This window comes from Dermochelys coriacea, chromosome 6, assembly GCF_009764565.3.
Source record: "Dermochelys coriacea isolate rDerCor1 chromosome 6, rDerCor1.pri.v4, whole genome shotgun sequence".
Classification (NCBI taxonomy): Eukaryota; Metazoa; Chordata; order Testudines; family Dermochelyidae; genus Dermochelys; species Dermochelys coriacea.
The window spans coordinates 129,062,957-129,084,302 of NC_050073.1; the positions used below are offsets into that span (position 1 = coordinate 129,062,957).

At 44.5% G+C, this 21,346-nt stretch overlaps 1 long non-coding RNA gene across 1 annotated transcript; it reads left to right on the forward strand.

Annotated features, from left to right (window-relative positions):
• The first annotated feature begins 4,013 nt into the window (after positions 1-4,013).
• LOC122460823 lies at positions 4,014-18,416 on the forward strand. Its single transcript, XR_006282348.1, has 3 exons — positions 4,014-4,025; positions 5,030-5,033; positions 18,296-18,416. It is a non-coding gene; the product is annotated as an uncharacterized LOC122460823 (long non-coding RNA).
• The last annotated feature ends 2,930 nt before the right edge of the window (positions 18,417-21,346 follow it).

Here is a 21,346-nt window from a genome sequence, read left to right on the forward strand (position 1 = left end):
AAAATTGCTGAAAAGCAAACATCAATATTTCCATATAAATTATACTGAATTAAATTAAAATTGAATTCTGGCGAATGTGACTATAATTCTCCATGCAATATAGTCAGACAGGGATAGTGCTAGCTCCCCAGCTATAAACTAGAGTTTATATTCCCTTTCTCAAACCGTTTTTCTTTCTTGGCTTTATGGAGCATAACCTTTTCAGAGCAGAGACAATGTAGCGTGATACGTTTGTATGGGGCCAAGCTAAATGGGGCCCCAATATAAGTTTGGGACCTCTAGTGCAATACAAATAATAATAAAAATTATTAATAAAGGAGCCATGTAATCATAGTGTTACCAGGGAAACTAGAGGAAATTTGATTTCACTAGAAATAAAGCAAAAACACATCTTCAGGCTAACAGTTTCATGGGATCAAAAGCAATAAACTGCTTGTTTCCTATAAAATGCCCAACCCATCCTGAAGAAAGGTTATTTTTGTTTTCTAAGCTGAAACAAAGGTCCAATTAAATATTAATTGTGCAAAGGAAAGCTGAGAGGATGTTTCATAATAGCAAAGCTAAGAACCAAAGAAGACAACTATATATCCAATGATGGGGCCTCTGATTCTAAAAGCATAGATAGCAGGGCAACTGACAATGAGATGCTATTCAACAAAGTGCTTGCATTTGGTCTGTTTTAGCATTAAATCCGGAAGGCTTGATTTAAAAAAAAAACAACAAAAAAGAAACAAACAGAAAACCCTTGAAGGGATTGGGAAACGAAATAGAATCAAATAGGCTGGCTCCCAGCTGGTTTGAAAGTGCAAGCACAGCATCTCCACAGACACAAATTAATTTCAGATGAAGGACTGCTGAGTTGAAATGTAGTCCGATATCCTGCCAGGGAGTCATGACCACTTGAACCCCCAACATTTATATCTTCTGTAATGGAGAAGGAAGGACAGAGGCTAAGCCAGTGGATGGGGAAAAGAAAGTGAACATTTTAATGATACTCTGTTTGTGTTTGGCACAGAGCTGGAGCAGTTTGGATGGAAATGCTGTAAATGAAGGATGTATTTTAATTGCAAAGCAATGTATGAATAATGAAGGGCACAAATGCATTAAGGTTTTGCTACACTGAGTATCCAAAGCAAACCAACCCAAAGAAAGACATTCTCTCTCCATACCACACCCTGCTGTGTGGCTCCATCACAACCCAGCTAGGCAGATGTGTGCCTCTGGCAATATTTAAGTATGCTAGGGCATTTGGAAGGGAGTTTCACTCATACCTATACTGCAGTCCTTTACTCTGCAGTGTATGACCAATTGCCCTGTTTCCTCAATTCAAAGGGTTAAAATTGAGAGCATTAAGCCATGCCCATATACAGCATTACCAAAGCAGTGAGGACATGTGTGCTTAAAGTCCATGGTCATATCCATTCAGAAAGAGAGGCAGAGAAATGGCTTCAGAGAAGTGTGTCTTTAATGAGGATCACATTGCCCAAGAATCATGATTCCCCCAACACCTCCCTAGTGCACAGGGAGGAAGCTGGCTGCTGGTTACTCCTGGTGGCAGGCAGTGCTCCACCCCTGCTCCCAACCCACTGCAGAGAGAGAAAAACCCAGTATGCTGCCCTGCGAATGAGGGATGAGATATTGCCCCCAAAGGTGAAGGAGGAGAAGCCATGTACCCCAAGGCTGGGAGGATCGTGGCCACCACTCCCAAGAGGAAACAAAGGGTGGTGATGGTCAGTGACTCCTTTCTAGGAGAGAGTAGGGAATGATACCTTTAAGGGCTGAGCCTCCCAGACATAAAGCCTGGGCTGGGCTCTGTGACTGTCTTGTCGTGCACAGCTACTGAATGAGGCAGAGCTGTCTGAGTGATTACTGAATACCACACAGTGGGAACAAGCACAGTGCATGCTCCCTGGGGACACTGCAGACAGCTCTGCCTAGAGTTCCAGGCTAACTGCTGTGTCTCCTTCCTGCGTCTCCCTGCCCTCTTCGTGGCGAATCCATAGCTCCAGGGATGTACACAGCCCCTGTGCTCTTGTGAGTGCAGGAGACTGGATTGTCCCAGGCATGCACTTTTGCCCTCCCTGCACTCCAGGGCGAAGGACAGTCTGGCTCCAGGGGCAGTTACTCATACCCTCCAGTGCAGTCAGGGCAGGGCAGGGTGAGTGGGCCCCTGTGATTACCTCAGGCCCCTCTGATTGTCGCAGATGTCTGCTCCATCACTAGCTCCCTCTGTTCTCTGATATCATCACACTTTGGGGGTGTGAGTACTTCCGATACACGGGACCGCCCTTTGCCTGGGTGGCGTGTGGGACACAGAACACTCAGCCCTGCAGGTGCTCCCCTTGTGAGAATCACCCCTCCGAGGTGCATAGACCCACCCCAACTGCAGGGATTCCTGGGGGAAGTTCTCTGGCCTGTGCTAGGCCAGAAGTTAGAGGGGGTGATTGCAGTGCTCCCTTCTGTCCTTAAAGCTCTGTGGATCTATGAACAAGTTTCAGTTGTGTCCACACAGTCACTTAGGAGCCTGCCCAGCTCACCACTGCCCCTGTGCATGTGTGCACACATGGGCACTGATATTCCCCCATTCATTTATTATGGATGATCCAATTTAATATTTTATTGGTCCTCTGTGGCAGTCTTCTCTCTTGCTGTTTAAGGGCCCGGCCCTGCTCCCAGTGACCAAAAAGGGAGTTTTGCCTTTGACTTCACTGGGAGCGGGATTGGGCTCTGGATCAGCTCCGATGGCGTTCTGCCTGGTGACAGATCCGGAATAAAGTGGCTCCCCTCCAACATACACAAGAGGTCCCTCCTTATCAGTTTTCTCACAACACCTGCACAGCTGCCCCATGCAAACATGGCCTCAATTATCATTAGCATTATCATTGGTTTTCAGTTCTGTTATTAACGATCAGTACCAGCTCCAATCATGCTCATTAGCTGAATGAGCAGTGATGCACATTAGGCCTCTATCTGTTCATAATATTCTGCAATGGATTAAATATGTGTCATTTGACTTTGATAAATTAGGCAATATTATGAGCTGGATGTCTTAAATGCTACACAGTCAGGGAGTGTATTAACTTACGGAAATGTTATTAAGTGTTTAAGGAGGGTAATTATGAGCAGCCTTCTCACTTGACACCTGTATGCCATCTTTATTTGTGAGATAAAATTAAAGGAAAAAGAACAGGGAATGGCTTTCAAACTGACCATTTTTATTTTCCCTCCTTCTCTTTTGGTTTCCTTCCAGATTCATTTATTTCAAACACAGAATTCATGAGTCTGAAGCAATGCTACCTGAAAACAATCTCTGACATGCAGGATTGAAGAATCCTAATTTTAATATTCTCAGTCACTAGCAATGCCCATTTCCTTGAGCAAGACCTTAATCTCAAATTTGTTTGACATGTTGGTGAACACTTACCCATGTAACTCCTTTGGAGTCAATGGGACCACTCCTGTGAATGAGGACTCTCCAGTGGAAGGGGGGTCTATCTTGTCCTTAATTATAGATTCATAGATTAGAAGACTAGAAGTGATCCCTGATATCATGTAGTCTGTTCTTCTGTATGCCACAGGCCATTGGACTTCCCTGAATTAATTCTTGCTTCAACTAGAACATCATTTATGAGCGACCCTGAGTTCAATCACTCCCTTTGAAATTCCTATCAGTTCCTATCACTTTGTGTATAAATTGCCATCTATTCTTTTGATTAATTTTGGATTAGAAGTTTTCTATCCTTCATCCTGCAAAAAAAATGTCACATGAATGGGACTGGTTTTCCAGCTATGCGTCGTAGTAGGTAGTTATCATTCTTAGAAATGAAAATGCTGCCTTTCTATTATCGGCTTGTTGTGATTGATTTGCCCTGAGTATGACCATCAGTACAGAAACTGTGGAGTGAGCATGTGTATAAGACGTCTGTTTGCTGTTATCAGCATCTACAGGCCATATTTGAGATCCGAACTACATAGCGCTAGGTACTTCACATAGACACCGCAAGAAACAGTCCTTTCTCTGAGGAGTTTACAGTTTAAATAGACAAGACAGACAAAGAGTGGGAGAAAGGAAGATCGATTGCTTTGGGACACACAGAATGTTTAGTAGAGGCAGGAACTGATCCCAGCTCTCCAGAGTCCCAAGACTGTCCTTCATCCCCATTACATTCTCCAGTGCCACGTGACACTGTGTGGTCAGTAACCTCACATGCAACAGGGAGAACCTACTGACACATTCTGGGGCTGCCTCATGGAACTGATGCACATTGTACCTCACTGCATGGTGCATAGATAATAAAAATCATGGGAGGAGGAGGGGAGGCTGACAGAGTAATGAGAACATATGTACATCTGCAGCAGCTTTCTGCAAAAGAAGGCTTGACTTTCTCCCCTGAATACTTTGAGGTTTTATTTTAAAATGCCTTTTTTCACATTAATTGCAACTCCCTGGCTAGCATGGTAGGATACTATCCTCTGGTGTGGTAGATCCATATCAACCAAGGGATTTACACCACCATAACACTGGAGTAATGCACTGGTCACTCAGGCATTATGCACCATTTTCATATAGGCCCCAGTTCAGGACAGCCGTTAAGTGCAGGCTTAACGTAAAGAATATGCTTAAGTCTTGTGGACTTTAATTGGACTTAAGCATGTGCTTTAAGTTAAGCAAATGTCTAAACTCCTCTTCCTGAATGGAGATGCTTTTCAGAATCTGGGCGAAAATCAGAAAATATTTTGTGGAAGCTATTTATAAGTCCTCTGCACAAACACCTCAACCTGCCTGCATTTCTTATTAATGCAATATTCCCTTTGATCTTTGGACTCACTGTTCATCATTTAGAAACGCCCTGTTTCAAAGATCTGAATTAGATGGTGTGACAAAGCTCTGTCCTTGCCTCAGTGGGTCCCATGTTTCCTGGCAGATTTTGCTAGCCTCAAAGGCTCATTGTGATCCTCCACGTAACCCTTCTCTCTCTAGAGACAAGGGTCACAGTCTACTGAGCCATTTTCATCATAAGCCAGTGAGGGAGGTGAGGAGAAGTTATCCTTCCTTGCACAGTCTCTGTTGTCTCCTAGTCTCAGTGATTAATCAGGGGCCAAAGGGGGGCGGAGCCCGGGCCCACCCTCTACTCTGGGCTCCAGCCCAGGGACCCTAATAATATCAGCTATGATAGCTGACCTTTTAGAAACAGGACATGTACAATTCCCTGGGCTACTTCCCCCACAGCAGCCCTCACTTCCTCAAGCTCCACTTCACCCTTACCTCAGGGCCTCCTTCCTTGTGCCTGATTTGGTGTATACTACTCAGCCTCTCCAACCGCACAACTTCTTCCCACAGCTCCTGACATGCACCCCCACCTGACTGACTGGGAGGCTTTTAACTAGTTTCAGCCAGCCCCTGATTGGTTTCAGGTGTCCCAATCAACATAGCCTTCTCCCTGCCTTCTGGAAAGTTCTTAATTGGCCCCAGATGTCTTAATTGACCTGGAGCAGCTTCCATTTCACTTAACCTGGTACCAGGGATTTGTTTAGCCTGGAGCTAATATAGCTATCTCCCACTACTCTTCCATAGCCATCTGGCCTTGCCCCTTCACAACAGATTTGTGAAGGAGTCTGGAAACAAAAGCAGGTTTAATCAACGTTGAAATGCAAAGTGAAATGATGCAGTCAGCATCCCTGCAACCCTTGGAATCCAAGCACACGCGCCAGAAGCATTCTGTCCCATTATCGGTATTTTTTCTTCAGAATTATCTATTCCCTGGGTGGCTTGTGATCATCTTAAATGGAACCGTTTGCAGTTGAGTTGTTTGGAAGAGATATAGTAATAGAATCAAACACATTTGATCCTGATCCAGTTTGAATTTACACCTAATTATGAGAAACAGGCACCAGGTGGCCCCAGCTCTGTAAGGTTGGCAGCATGATACCAGTCAAGCTTTAGCTTTGCTTCACATAGAGCTTCAAAAGCCATATTTAAATGCAGTCAAATCCCCAAACAAGAGACCCCTGACCATTTGCACAGACTGCTACACTGAGCTCTTGTATTTGTGCTGTTTTATTTATTAATATTATTAATTAATTAATTATTTTTTAGTTATCACCAGGATGACTGGGACCAACTTTTACCCTTTGCAGAATTTGCTTATAACAATTCTGATCACAAATCTACCCACTGGAGCCATTTCTTCTCCGGCATTCACTCCCTGGTTCCACCCATCCCTATGACCAACTTCCCGCATCCCTGAACCTCAAGAATTGAACTCAAGTCTGTCTGTAGATTGATCTTTTAACAAACACTCTTTTTTACTACACTTTTATTTTTTAATAAAATTTAGTTTAGTTAATAATAATTGGCTATAAGCATGTATTTGGGATAAGATCTAAGTTATTATTTGCCCAGGGTCTGGGGCTTGGTCCCTTGGGGTCAGGAGAATATTTTCTTTTCTATGATGAAATAAGATTTTCAGAATTTATCGTCATATGTTTGACGTCTGTGTCTGGATGGAGGCCTGTGGCTGGGCACTTTAAGGGAACTGCATTATTTGGATGTCTGAGTACCCAGGGAGGTACTAGAGAAGCTGTTTTGGGCTGGTTGGGTAAATCTAAGTAGTGGAATAGCCACCAGCGTTTCGCGTTTGTTTGCCCCAGTCTGTTTGCACTTCACCCTGATTGAGTGACCTCAGCTGGCTCCTACAGGCAGCACCGTCACACGGGAACAGTCTTCAGATTCGTTAAGGGCCGTTGTAAAGAAGTGTTTGCTATTTGTTATTTGTTAGTCTCTAAGCTGCCACAAGTACTCCTTTTCTTTTTGCGAATACAGACTAACACGGCTGCTACTCTGAAACCTGTAAAGAAGTGTGTGATCAATTGTTCTCCATGTCCTCTGATGTTCAGACAAGAAGCAAAGGGGTTTATCTGCAGCAAGGGAGATTTGCATTAGATTTCAGGAAAAGCTGTCTAACTCTCAGGGGAGTTAAGTTCTGGAACAGGCTTCCAAGAGAGGTTGTGGAATTCCTGTCATTCGGAGATTTTAAGACCAGGTTAGACAAACACCTGTCCAAGATGGTTACTTGGTCCTGCCTCAGAGCAGGGGGCTGGACCCTGGGTGACTCCTTGAGGGCCCTTCCAGTCCAGCATTGCCATGACTCTATATAGATGCTGAGCAGGGACAGCAGCCACTTCTCCACACTGCCCAAGGGCAGCTGAGCTGGTGTTCCAGTGTCTGTGGAGACGGAGGATGCTCCATCCAGTTTACACCAAGATACCACATGTGGAGCTTGTTTCTAGGCCTTTATCTAGGGTACCAGATTTGACCCAAGGTATTTACAATTTAAAATATGAAAGGTATTTACACAACAGACTCCGAAGAGACACTTCCTCTTCATTTAGGCTCTGATTCAGAATAGCACTAACATGTGCTTAAATTCATCTCTATTCAGAACAGCACTTATGCATGTGTTTAACTTTATGTGAGTACTGAAATCTCATTGACTTCATAGGGACTTTAACCATGTGCTTAAAAGCTGCATTCACTAGCCATTGCTTCTTGACTGGGCCTTGGTGCTCAGCTCAAACTTTCCCAGCATGGAGAAACTCCTTCGCAATAGGTGAGCAGTTCACGTCAAGGTACTTCCTGGTGGTTTCAGTTGAAAAGTTGGCCACTTTTGTGTGTCAGAAATGAGTGTTCATGATCTAGGTTTATGTTAAATAGAATAAATAAACTCACTGTTAGTCCTTAGCATCTTGTAGTAATGGTGAAAATGATTGTCAAAAGCAACAAGTCCTTACTGTTGCTGTCTGGTTTATGGTGGAATCCAGAGAGGTTTCCAAATTTCAGTGGTGAGGTCTGGCTCCAAACTTAACTGAAGTTTGCTGGAGCTCAGACCCAGTATGTGCTAGTCTGGGCCCATCTCTGGGGGATTCCAAGGGTCTTTCTAGCTCCTGAGGTGACCTGCACTAAGAGATGGCTACTGGACTATAGAAGGCCATCTGCACAGTAGTGGAAAGGATAAAAGAGGAACATAAACATAGGTCATTATAAGTCAGTTTAGGCAAATGGAGACTCACTTGACATTTATCTTCATTTCTGAAAGGGACAGAGACAGTCTCTGTTCATACCAGGCCATGCATGTAGAAAGCTAAGCACTGGCTATGCTGGAAAGTGACCACACTAATCAAACATAACTAAATCCTTGAAGTGTGGGAACTACAGCCAAAGCAATCAGACACAGTCACAAAACCACCAAGGGAAGCCATACTGTTCAGTGAAACCTGAGGGCAGGCACCTTACAGCATACACAAGGACACTGAGATAAAGGCAACAGCACCAAAATAAATGGCAGACTCAATCGCTCTACTTTATTAGATGCTGACAAGGAAACATAAATCCCTATCTGCAAAAATCTGCTCTGTGCATTCGGACAATTGAATAAGGAGGGTTGAAATACCGTTCTGTTTTCCTGCAAGGCACAGAACCAAGAAGACTCTTTGTTACATCATAAAATGCACCATTGTGAAGTTAATACATCTCTGACAAAAGCTTTCTGTAGCCACAGACACCCCCCAATTCTGAGGCTGTATCATCACCCCGGCAGTTACCACGAGCTGAGTTTGTAGGCACTTCTGTATTCTGGGTCCATGAGAGATAAAAGACACAGATCAGCCCAGGTTCTGACATGTGTCCTAGCAGTGCTCAGCACTGTTCAGGTGAGGCGAGGGTTGCAAAGGTGACTTTAAACTATGCTTTTGAGCCATCCCCTGCCAGCACGCTCCTGTTCCCAGAGGGCAAGGCTATACCAAGTAAGCGTGGGATCCATTGAAGTAGTTGTATGTGGCTGTAAGATTTGCCTGGGCAGGGAAATAAGTGGTACTCTGCACCACCGGAGGGTGCTTACAGATCTGGCAGGGAGAGGAGGATGCAATCTAAGAGACAGTTCCTGTTCCTTTTTGTTTTCCGCACCTCACTTTGCTGATGCATTTCTGGGTCTTTGGCAGCTGCACTTTTTGTTGTAAGGGCTTGTGACAGCTGAATAACCATGAAAATCAACTGCACTTTTGCAATTTTGGTCCCTGTCCTATCTTCATTTCCCAGTGTTAGCTCTATGACTCACTCTCACTTGAATACCAGACCAAAGGCTTTTCATCGAGTGTAAATTAAACAGGAGAATCTGGTAAAAGTTTTCTCTCCAATCTTACTCTGATGAGACCCAGTACTGGAGAACATCAGAGCCGGGTGAATGACTCATAGCCAATGATTTGTTCAACAAATCTGACCTAATTTTCTGTTTGATTAATAACTGTGAGAAGAACTTCAGTTCCTCCAACATAAAAAATCTGGGACTATTAAACTTTGTGGATTGATTGTGAATATTCAGAATCTGAGAAGGGTTGGTTGGGAAGATAAGTCACATGGCATTATTTCTGTTCTATAGTGGGATGAGCAGACAAGTCTGCCAGAATTTATCAGCGAGCGTCTTGCGCCAAAAGCTGATTCACACGAAGGCCCATGGAAAGTGACCATAAAATGGCATGAACATGGCACATCCAATTAATTTGGAAATTCAAACAAATAACCCTGAAGAGGTTTTTTGCCTTATTTTCTCAGCTGTAGGAAAAGCTCTCTATATGCAATGGGATCACAGAAGATTAGGATTGGAAGAGACCTCAGCAGGTCACCTAATCCAACCCCCTACTCAAAGCAGGACCAAACACCAACTAAATCATCCCAGCCAGGGCTTTGTCAAGCCAGGTCTTAAAAACCTCTAAGGAAGGAGATTCCACCACCTGCCTAGGTAACCCATTCCAGTGCTTCACCACCCTCCTAGTGAAATAGTGTTTCCTAATATCCAACCTAGACCTCCCCCACTGCAACTTGAGACCATTGCTCCTTGTTCTGTCATCTGGTACCACTGAGAACAGCCGAGCTCCATCCTCTTTGGAGCCCCCCTTCAGGTAGTTGAAAGCTGCTATCAAATCTCCCCTCACTCTTCTCTTCTGCAGAATAAATAAGCCCAGTTCCCTCAGCTTCTCCTTGTAAATCGTGTGTCCCAGCCCCTTAATAATTTTCGTCGCCCTAGCTGAACTCTCTCCAATTTGTCCACATCCTTCTTGTAGTGGGGGGCCCAAAACTGGATGCAATACACCAGATGTGGCCTCACCAGTGCCAAATAGAGGGGAATAACCACTTCCCTCGATCTGCTGGCAATGTTCCTACTAATGCAGCCCAAAATGCTGTTAGCCTTCTTGGCAACAAGGGCACAGTGTTGACTCATATCCAGACTTGTGCTTGGTGAATCCATGTTGACTGTTCCTGATCACCTTCCTCTCCTCCTAGTGCTTCAAAATGGATTCCTTCAGGACCTACTCCATGACTTTTCCAGTGATTGAAGTGAGGCTGACCAGTTTGTAGTTCCCGGATCCTCCTTCTTTCCTTTTTTAAAGATGGGCACTACATTCGCTTTTTTCTAATCGTCTGGGTCCTGCCACAATCACCAAGAATTTTCAAAGATAATGGCATTTCTTTGCTTAAAATATTAATCTCAGGATCAGACCCCGCCCTGACACACTAATCAAATGCTTGGGGTCAGATTTTAAAAAGTGCCTAAACCACTTTAGTGCACAACTTGCTTTAATTTAAATGGGAGTCGAAATTTAGATATAAATGTGGAAGCCCTGCCTGCTAAGGCACTTTTGTAATTCTACTAGTTTCCTCTGCTTCTTTAAGTGCCTAAACACCTTTGGAAAATCTGGCCCTGAGGACCTTGTCCTGTAAACAGCCTCCCTGCCAGGGATGGTCAAACTGGGTAAATGACATAAGAACCCCACTGCTTCCCTATTCTCCATCTTTAGCAATTTTCAGAATAAAGCTGCCGAGCAGAGGGTCCATTTTATTCCCTCCCATTTCCACCATGAGCCAGAAGTGATAAGATAGTAGAAATGAGATGGGATTTGAACCAGCTGCCTCTGCCTGGTTCTGCTCACCTCCTCCCCCTACTGTACTGCCCAGTGCAGCAGTCTGGGTGCTGACCTTGTCTGTTCAGACCAAGGCAAAAAAAAAAGCATAGAGTACTTCAGCTTTTTCCACATCATCTGTCACTTGGTTCCCTCCCCATTCAGTAAGGGTCCCACACTTTGCCTGAACTTCTTCTTGGTGCTAACATACCTATAGAAACACTTCTTGTTACCCTTCTCATCCCTTGCTAGCTTTAACTCCAATTGTGCTTTAGCCTTCCTGATTACAGCCATGTATTCTCTAGCAATATTTTATACTCCTCTCTAGTCATCTGTCCAAGTTTCCACTTCTTGTAAGCTTCCTTTTTGTGTTTAAGCTCAGTGAAGATTTCTCTGTCAAGCCAAGCTGGTCACCTGCCATATTTACTATTCTTTCTGCACATTGGGATGGTTTGTTTCTGTGCCTTCAGTAAGGCTTTTCTCTCCTGGACTCCTTTCCCTCCCCATATTAGCCTCCCTGGGATGATATAGGGAAGTAAGAGCAACTATACCCCAGCCAACAACGAAGAAGTTACTCTCATTCTTTGATTTGAGCAGGCAAGTTACGCAAGACGTGTAAAATATGCTGTGCTGGTGGTCCAATCTATCTGCCTCCTGTCTCTCTCATTCCCTCCAATCATAATTCCTCTCTTTTTTCTCAGTACACACACATCGGACCAGTAAACATAAAAAGCATGGATTGGCCCGACAATCTATTGTAAATTATTCATACTGAAGTACTGCACAAACATCATATATGCTAAGCACCATGCAGTAATGAGCACAGGAAAAACTGAGCCTACATTACTAGATCTAACCATTCAATTTGGACACAACAGTTTGCATAATTCCTTAATTGAAATTTTGCTAAACTTCACTCCTCAGTTTTCATTGATTCTTGTAAGCATGAAGCTAGTACTTCCAAAACCTCCAAATTGCGATCTCATTAGCAGCTCAGCATGTTATATCTTATGCATAATAAATGAGGCAGCACTGTGCATGCATCACACTCCCTTCATATCGACACATTAAAACCACAGTTATTTTTGTGAATTTTTCCCCATTGTTTTTCTCTCCTCTCTTCCTACAGCTACCTCATGATTATAGGATGCACATACACTGGAACTCTCCTTATGTACTGATTTCCAACGGTGTCAGATCTTCAAGCAAAATGGGTGAGTTTATAGATACTTCGTAAGATGGTATAGCACATTCATACAAACAACAAAAATAATGACATTTCTTTGCTTAAAATATTAATCTCAGGATCAGACCCCACCCTGACACAATAATCAAATGCTTGGGGTCAGATTTTAAAAAGTGCATAAACCACTTAGTGCACAACTTGCTTTAATTTAAATCGGAGTCGAAATTTAGATATAAATGTGGAAGCTCTGCCAGCTAAGGCACTTTTGTAATTCTACTGGTTTCCTCTGCTTCTTTAAGTGCCTAAATACCTTTGGAAAATCTGGCCCTGAGGACCTTGTCCTGTAAACAGCCTCCCCGCCAGGCATGGTCAAACTGGGTAAATGACATAAGAACCCCACTGCTTCCCTATTCTCCATCTTTAGCAATTTTCAGAATAAAGCTGCCGAGCAGAGGGTCCATTTTATTCCCTCCCATTTCCACCATGAGCCAGAAGTGATAAGATAATAGAAATGAGATGGGATTTGAACCAGCTGCCTCTGCCTGGTTCTGTTTAACGGATTCAGACCCAATGCACTCCATTGCTTTGGATTCTGGACTGGAACCGATACATGGCAGAGGCTGGCATTTTTCTGTTCCAGTTTATTCCAGCCAATATTTCAAGAGATTGAAGGATTTTCAGAAATTCCTGTTCTGTTTATTATTTAACAATTATATTGCCGTAGTTCCTCAAGGCCTCAGTCAGCTTGGAGCCTATTGTGCTAGGTGCTGTACGAGCATCCAGTGAAGACAGTCCTCACCCCAGTGAGTTCACGTTCTAACAGACAAGACAAAGCAGGTGGATGAGACAGGAGCTGACTCTGAGCATGCCGGGGAGGCTGGGGGGAGGCTCTGACTCGCTCAGCTGCTGTCCCACAAGCCTGGGTGGGAGGCAGCCCACTGCTGTTGCAGCCAGACACTCTCCCAGGCAGCTGCTGCGTTTCCCCAGCCAGCATCCGGGGGTTGCTCCAGGGCCTGGCTTCCAGGAAGAGCAGCTGAACATGCTGGGGGAGCCGGTGCAACAGAGGACTGAGCCCCCCCCCGCCAGGTAACGTGGGATGGGAGGGGACAGGGAAAGCACGGGGAGGAGTCACTTAGAGAGGTCATGTGTCCTCCCATTTAGCTGGTGCCCCCCAGTATGGGGAGGCACCAGTCGTCTTTGGATGCCTGTTGCGTTGGCCACAAGGTGTACAGTGCCTAACGCTGCATCCCTGGCTGGGATGCACAGACAAGACTATCCTGCGTGTGGCCTGTTCTTTCCGTCTCCCGTCTTCTCTCCAGGCTGCCAGCTTTCGCTGACCTCACGCAGCCCTCCTCTTCTCCACGGTCCTCTGAGGTTCCCCCGGATCATTCTCATCTCAGCCCTGGCCAAACAGCCGCGCCGCCCGGGTCGAAATGGACCAGCCTCCTTCGGGCTAGAAGCTGGGCTGAGTATCTGGGTGTTTCCTGTGACTCTGTTTCGAGCCCATTGTTCTGCCTTCCTACCCGGCTCCTCACAACCTCTCGTGGTCTAACTCCAGACTAAGTAACCCAGCCTAAGCACCATACTCCTAACAAATAATACAGACATTCCCCAGCATGGCACATTTGTGCTTAACTTTACTCACGTGAGTAGCTGCACTTGACTCCAGTGAGTAAAGTGCTGGCGGGGAGGGGGCTCTTACTGCACTTTTCAGCAGAGGGTCCTTTACAAAGGTGGGCAAGCACCATGCCCCCCCTCACCCTGCGACTTCTAGGCAACACCAAGAGGATAAGTATTGTAGTGGCCTAATCAGGAACAGAATCCACAGCTCCTCACACCCAGTCCAGAGCCATGAGCTGCAACACTGCCCAGCCGGCACCAGCCGTGAGCCAGTCTCTTTACTGAAATAAACCATATTTTGTTACTGATAGAATCTGCCAGTGACACAGGGCTGGATTCTCCTTGTGCCCAGAGTCCCTCTCCCAACATGGAGAGCAGGGACATCATGCATGGAGGGCTCCTTCCCCATTCCCTTTCTGTCCTGGGCCAAGTCAGGCTAGCATGGGGCCAACATCTATGGTCCTTAGGGGTTGCTCACTCCTTACTGCTGTGCACAGCAAGGCAAGGATTTGGCTGCAGGATTACAAGGATCTTTGACACTAAACTTTAGTTGATTATGTACGGGCCGCATTGCTTTCCTGTCTGGTAGGGATAATTTTACAAAAGAGCCAGACTTGAGGGAACAAAGTAGGTTGTGCCCTGTGCCCCAGGTGTGCAGGTGGGGTTGGAGGGAAGTGTCTGGATGTGCACGGGTAACTTAGACACCAGAGATTTAATTACAGAATTGCCTGACTGCTTGTGCTTTCCAACCATGATGTGTTTTTTGACCACTGACCCCAACCTGACTGTGGCGGGTATATGCTCTGGGGTAACAATAATCTATTTGCCAAGCATGTGCATATCAGTAATAATGAACATTATTGAAGCTGTAACAGCAAGTAGAAGAACCAAAATATAGGTATTAAAATAGGCTTTGCCATATGTCGTAAGCATTAAGTGTTAAGGGCTTAGAGAGAAGCCCATTAGAAGTTGGCAGCTGGCATAAACTAGCATGAGTATTATGTACTTGACCTCGTGTTATAAAATTTTGCAGGACAATGACATGTGACAACTGGGTAGGAAGACTGGCGCAGCACCTTCTTTTTGGGGTGATCTCCCCTTTTCCTTCTATCTTTGCTTCTAATGGTCTCCATAAGGTTGTAGGTACTCACAATGTAAGATTGTAAGTCTGAACAATGCAGGAAATCACTTTACTGTACCTAGCTTATTCTTATACTTCTGTGTATTGATTTTTCCTATGATTTCAATTAACTTTGTCTTTATTAACTAAAGATCATAAAGTGTCTGTGTGTGCTTCACCAAATTAATCTTCTTAATTGACCCTGAGTAGCTGCCTGAGAAAGAATGTGTTATTTGTGACAGGTGCACTTAGATTAATCCAAGACTACATAACACAGTGCTTTGCATGCAATATTCTTTCTACCATAGTGAAGCCGAGAGGACCAGCATCAGATCAGGGACCCTCTGTGCCATACTGAAGGTAATTAAAGATAACTGCTCATTCTTACTTTTTATAACATACGGTAATCACCATCTGTTACATTTCAGGCACCTACTCCTGTAGTGGGTGTGTCTTGGTATATGCCACAATGATGCTGTGGAAAGATTGTGGATTACTGGAGCTTTGCCACTTTACCATTATTTTATGCTTATTTCCCCTACCTTTTATCCTTTTCTGTGTCTTTTAGGCCGCCCCCTATGCCCTCACAGATCTCAATTCAGGAACGGGGCTCCAGGGAAGCCACTGTGTTATCTGTTGCGTTTGATGAGCATGGGTGGGAACTAGGAGAAATTGACACTAAATACATCAATACAGAATTATTTTAATAGTGCACATTGCAAGCCAGAGCAATAGCACACTCTGTGAAGAGATTCCTCTAAAACGTATCCTATATATAACTAATAAATTTTATCACCATGTGTGGACTCTTTCAATGGAGATTGTATCTAGGTACTGAATTAAGCATACACTACCTAATTGGGAAATGTGTATGCTTCATTTTTTCTCATTACTGTTTTAAAATATTTGGAGAGTGGGAAGATGGAATTCCCTTTCCAGAATATGAATTTGAAACATCAGTTTGGCTACTAGCTCACAAGCTCCAACAGAAAGTTAATTTGCTTTACATAATTAGAAATGTTATATTAATTAGCACTTTCTGATCCTTTGAAAAAGAGTATTAAAAATAATTTGTTGTAATATATTTGTATTGATTCGATTCTTATTTGGAACTATAGATCAGGCAATTAGACCTAATGGAAAGAAGAGAAGAGAGAAGGAAACAAGATTACTGGAGCTGGAGTGCTTGGCTCTTATACAGCAATGCTTCTATTGATCACCTTTACTTTCCTGAAGCCCTCCATTCCAAGGAGGTGCAGTATAACAGCATTGCATTCACCTGTCAGCCTTCCTGGGCCTGTAGGTGTAATAGGGTCCTGCAGGACTGCCTCCATTGGGGAAGACAAGTGGAGGCCAAGAGACCAGACTGGACCACCAGGGTGTGAGGTGTCAATCGTGGAGAGAGGCAATGAGAGCAGGGAAGGTCTTTTCCCACTTCATAAATGAACCCATGTGTGGGCTGATGCCATAACAGGAGGGAAGGAGCAGGTAGCTTATGCAAAGCAGCCTCCCTCCACCCATGAGACGAGCATCTGTGAGCAGGCAGTTCCCTGCCACCTCCATGCTGGGAGTACATGACTCTTTACAAGACTTCCCAAGCTCTTCTGCCTAGAGAGCACCCATGGACATGGTAGGTGGGGGATGTGGGAGGGTCCCCCATGGAGCTACCAGGGAGAAAGAGGGAGTGATGGGGAGCTGTCTGGCACTGACGGGACAATAAGGGAACCCAGGGGGTGGGATGAGTGGGGTTAGGCTGGGCTGGGAAAGACTAAGAGGAGTCATCAGAGAACAAGGAGAGCAGGGGACAAGGTGGCCTGGGCTATGACAGCTTCGTGGATCTCTCATGCATGAGGCAGGACCTGGGAAGGAGGCACTTTGAAGTTATGTAGGAAAGGGGTCCGTTCTTGGGTCATTGCCCCTCTGAGCATCAGAGCAGAAAACAGAGAACGTCATCAGCCTGCAGGGTGCAGAGCATAGTGGCCCAGGGGTTCACCCCAGACCAGGACTGCGCTGAAGGAAATGTGTCGTGGGGCTGCGTCTGCCAGAGGTGCCACTGCCCTGTAGTGAATCGGCTGCAGGGCACTCCCACTCTGGCTGATTCTCTCCTACAGGATAGTCACAAAGCAGCACAATGAGGGCCAGATGCTGTTGTCGGATGTGGGCTGCATGTGTGTGTTCTCTCTGTGTGCTGTCCTACCTCTGCACAGACAGCTGGCACGGCAGACATCGAGTGAACCACCCAATCACCACAAGATCCGTTTAGGTCATGAAGGTGCTTGGTCAGGTTTATTGTCAACAAAGCATGGTCCTAATGCCTGGGCTCAATGATTACAGGTACACTCACACATGTATGCCCATTGCAATGACTAGCTCAGTTAGTGGTGGGACCTTCCACTATCCCCTAGGCCAGCCAAAGACACTCCCTCTGAGATACCTCTTTATACACCGATACATACATGTCTCAGGCTCCCTTCCTACCACCGATGCTGTCCACCTGGGTGGTGTGAAAGCACCAGGAAGTGTTGTGATCACCCCTCATCTCCTGTAATCTCTCTGTGGGGCAATAAGATTGGGTAGCAACAAGGGATCATGATGCTTCTTACACTCATTCAGCTGTGCAACCCAGTATGGTGGGTGAGGGGACGCACCCGCTCTGCCTCTCTCCCATCACCTCCTCTGTACTCATCACACCTGGACTCAAAGCCTGGGTATCCCAGGCAGGGCTGTAAACAAGGGTCTGTTTCCCACGGGTGCAGAATATAGTCCCAGTGTCAGGGACGGGAGAGTAAATGAAATTGCCCTGCTGAACTGCAGCGTAAGTGGGCAGGAAGCTGCCATTGAGGGTCTATGCGACAATTGCCTTGCCATGCTTTGCATGAACAGGAATAACAATGAAATCACATGGAGTGTCGCAGTGTCATGGCCACGGTGGACTGGCTCTCCAAACGGGGGTTGTGTGGAGCTGCAATTACAGTACTTCAAACCTTTGAAACATGATAAAGGGTGACACGTTTCCTAAAGAAATTCGTTTTTTTCTTTTACTGTGTGCCTCTGAGGAAAACCCTGACAACATTACAATACCGTAGAGTGCTACTAAAAATAGCACCTACCATACAAATGTACTTACATTAAGGAGCTTGGTTGCATCAGAGCATGTGTTGCTTTGGAATTTTAGCTCTAAGTAGCACTTAAGAGTTCTATGCACAATCTCATTATTTGTTAACAGGATTTGTGCATTTAACTTGTATGCACTACTTTGAATATTTCCCACGAGTTTCTCTGTTTCTGACACCAGAATTACAGAACTGGGCAGCCTCTCTCTTCCCTTTCTTCTTTTCTACAATCTATTTCTTCTAAGTGACCTAGAAAGAAAAATAAGCTCAGACACTCGTCTTCCTTTCTCAGATCTGAAAAAGAGCTCTCTGTAGCTTGACAAATCTGAACCGTCCACCAACAGAAGTTGGTTCAATAGAAGATATTACCTCACCCACCTTGTTTTTCTCATATCCTGGGACCAACATGGCTACAACACCACAGCAAACTATAGGGAAAAAGGCTGTTTCAAATGTGCCTCATAGCTGGCTTTTATGCTCAAGTATTAAAGAACTGTTCATTGATTGGCTGAGCCACTCTCATTTCAGTAAAAAAGAAAAGGAGGACTTGTGGCACCTTAGAGACTAACAAATTTATTTGAGCATAAGCTTTCGTGAGCTACAGCTCACTTAATACAGACTAACACGGCTGCTACTCTGAAACCTCTCATTTCAGTGTGCAGTAGACTGAATAAAAACGACACATGAAAGAAAGGGAAACCCAGAAGTATCCATATTTGTGTATATTGGAAACTGCTTTAAGTGGGAAACAAGTATGTGCAGGATGCTTCACCAAGTCATTGCATTAACCCCTCTGTGCAGATGAGTTTAGCTAGGAAAAGACCCTGATCCTAGCCTCAGGCACATCCTCATACTTCGGGGCTTAAACCAACCTCTAACTAATGGGACTTGTGAAAACATTTCCCCTGGCAGCACATTATTGCATAATTCATAGAGTCATAAATTATAACCCAGAAGGGAGAACTGTGGTCATCTGGCCTGACCTCCTGTGTAATTATAATAATTCCAGTTTGAACTACAGCATAACTTTTAGATGAAAATAAAAATATTCAATTGTGATTTAAGAATGGTCAGTGATGGATTATCCATCACAATCCTTTGTAAATTGTTCCAAAGGCTCATTACCCTCACATGTCTGAATTTGTCTACTTTCAGCTCCTCACCCTTGGATATTGTTATGCCTTTGCTAGATTGAAGAACCCATTATCAAATTTTCATTCTCCATTTAGGTACTTATAAACTGTGATCAAGTCACATTTAACCTTTTCTATATTAAGCTAAATAGATTGAGTTCCTTAAATCTTTCATTATAAGACATGTTTTCCAATCCTTTAATAATTCCTGTGGCTTGTCTCTGAACCCTCTCCAACTTATCAACATCTTTCTTGAATTATAGAAACCAGAACTGGACCAATAAACACCTTGGCCATCTCTTTTAAAACTCTTGAATGAGAGATGTCTGGATCTACTGATTTTAAAATGTCTACGTTTAGTAGCTGCTGTTTAACTTCCCCCAGGGATACTAGCAGAATGGAAAGAGTGTTATCACCACATAATGAAACTATATCATCTGTTTTTTTCTCCCAAATACAGAACAGAAGTTACTGAACACTTCTGCCTTTTCTGCATTATAATTGATAATTCTGTCATTTCCATTTAGTAATGGACCAATACTAGTTAGGATTATTTTTGTTCCTAATACACTTTAAAAAGTCCTTCTTGCTGTCCTTAATTCTGCTATCCACAGATGTTTCCTTGAGTCTTTCTGCTTCCCTTACAAATTTCTACAATTCTTAGCTTGGGATTTATATTTATTTACTACTATCAGCTTCTCCTTTGCTGCCTTTACTTCTCATCTAAGCCAGGTTGTTTTCTTAACCAGTGTAGCCTTCTTTCTTGAATGTGGGATTGTGGGTTTGGGGCATCTAATAAAATGTTCTTAAACAATTCCGAATTATCATTTATATTTTTCTGTTTAAATTCTCTCCGCCGATTTAGCTCTCACTTGTTTTCAGCTTAATGAAATTGTTCTGTTTCAAATCAACTATATATACAGTATTAGCAGTTTGGAATTCATTCTGTTTGCAGATAACATTGCAAGTCATGATCACTTGTACCTAAACTATCACTAATTTTTTCTTCTCCGATCAATTCCTCTTTATTTGTGAAGATCAGGTCTAATATAATTACCTCTACACTTTTTGAGTTAGGAAATTTCTATAAATAGAAATTCCAAGGATGTTTTAGTACCGTCAACATGAGACTTCCAGCTTGTGTCACTCACATTGAAACCATCCATGATCACACAGCTTTTTTCCCCTACTTACTATAGATAGTTTCTTAAGCTGGTGGTCATCCTCTTCTCTAGTCTGATTTGGGGGTCTGTAGCAGACACCAGTGAATAACCCATCTTGTGCTTTATCTGTTAGGACATTGATCCATAAACATTCAGGATCATTTGCTTCCAGATTGTCCACTCTGGCATTTCTTGTACCTTCCTCTAAAGAACCTAGTGCTGACCACAGCTGAAGACAGGATATGGGGCTAGATAGATCCCTGGGCTGATCTGGTCTGGCAAGTCCTATATTTAAAACAAGATCCACAAGGATGTTTCTGTTGCAGAAGAAATGGAGATACATAGTATAACTGCACACTGTATAATCACTTAAACTATATCTCCATATTCAAAGCAATTTCATTTTTTTTAAAGTATTTCCTGTGATAGCAATTTTATTGTTAAATCTGTTCCTGGCAGGGAGCCTATCCCAGAAGAGACATGGCTGGTGCTGCTCGGTCTTGCATCTCTTGTTGTGTACTGCCTGGGTATGGCACTCTCTCAGTTATTCATCAGAATAATAGCGGGACGAATCCCAACCGAGGTGCTCCATGGTGCAGAGCCCTGCCCCACCCCTGCAGCCTGGCTGGGCTCTAAGCCTCTGTCAGCAGCCAGGAGAAGGAGGCCTCTCTTGGGAAGCAGCTACACAGCTGTTCTGCAGCCACCCACAACCATTATCTCCCTCAAAGGAAGAGTCCTGGACTCTATGCTCCTGTGGCCTGCAGGCCCGGCTGCATAGGGCAGGGGGTCAGTGGGCAGTGACAGGAGGGGACAGTGCCCAGGAATTAGGGGTGGGAGGTGAGAGGCTGAGCAGTCCTCTCAGCCCCTTGCCCTGAGCTCCAGAGAGTTAGGGTCTGAGTACCCCTTGTCCTGCATGGTCTCAGATGTGGGCACAGCAAAGCCCACATCACACCTCACAGCCTGGCCATAAGTGTTAGACGAAGGCGCCCGCTGTGCCCTACAGTCACCAGGTACAGAACAGTAGCTGGGGTAGGCAGTAGAACCCCCTAGAATCCTCC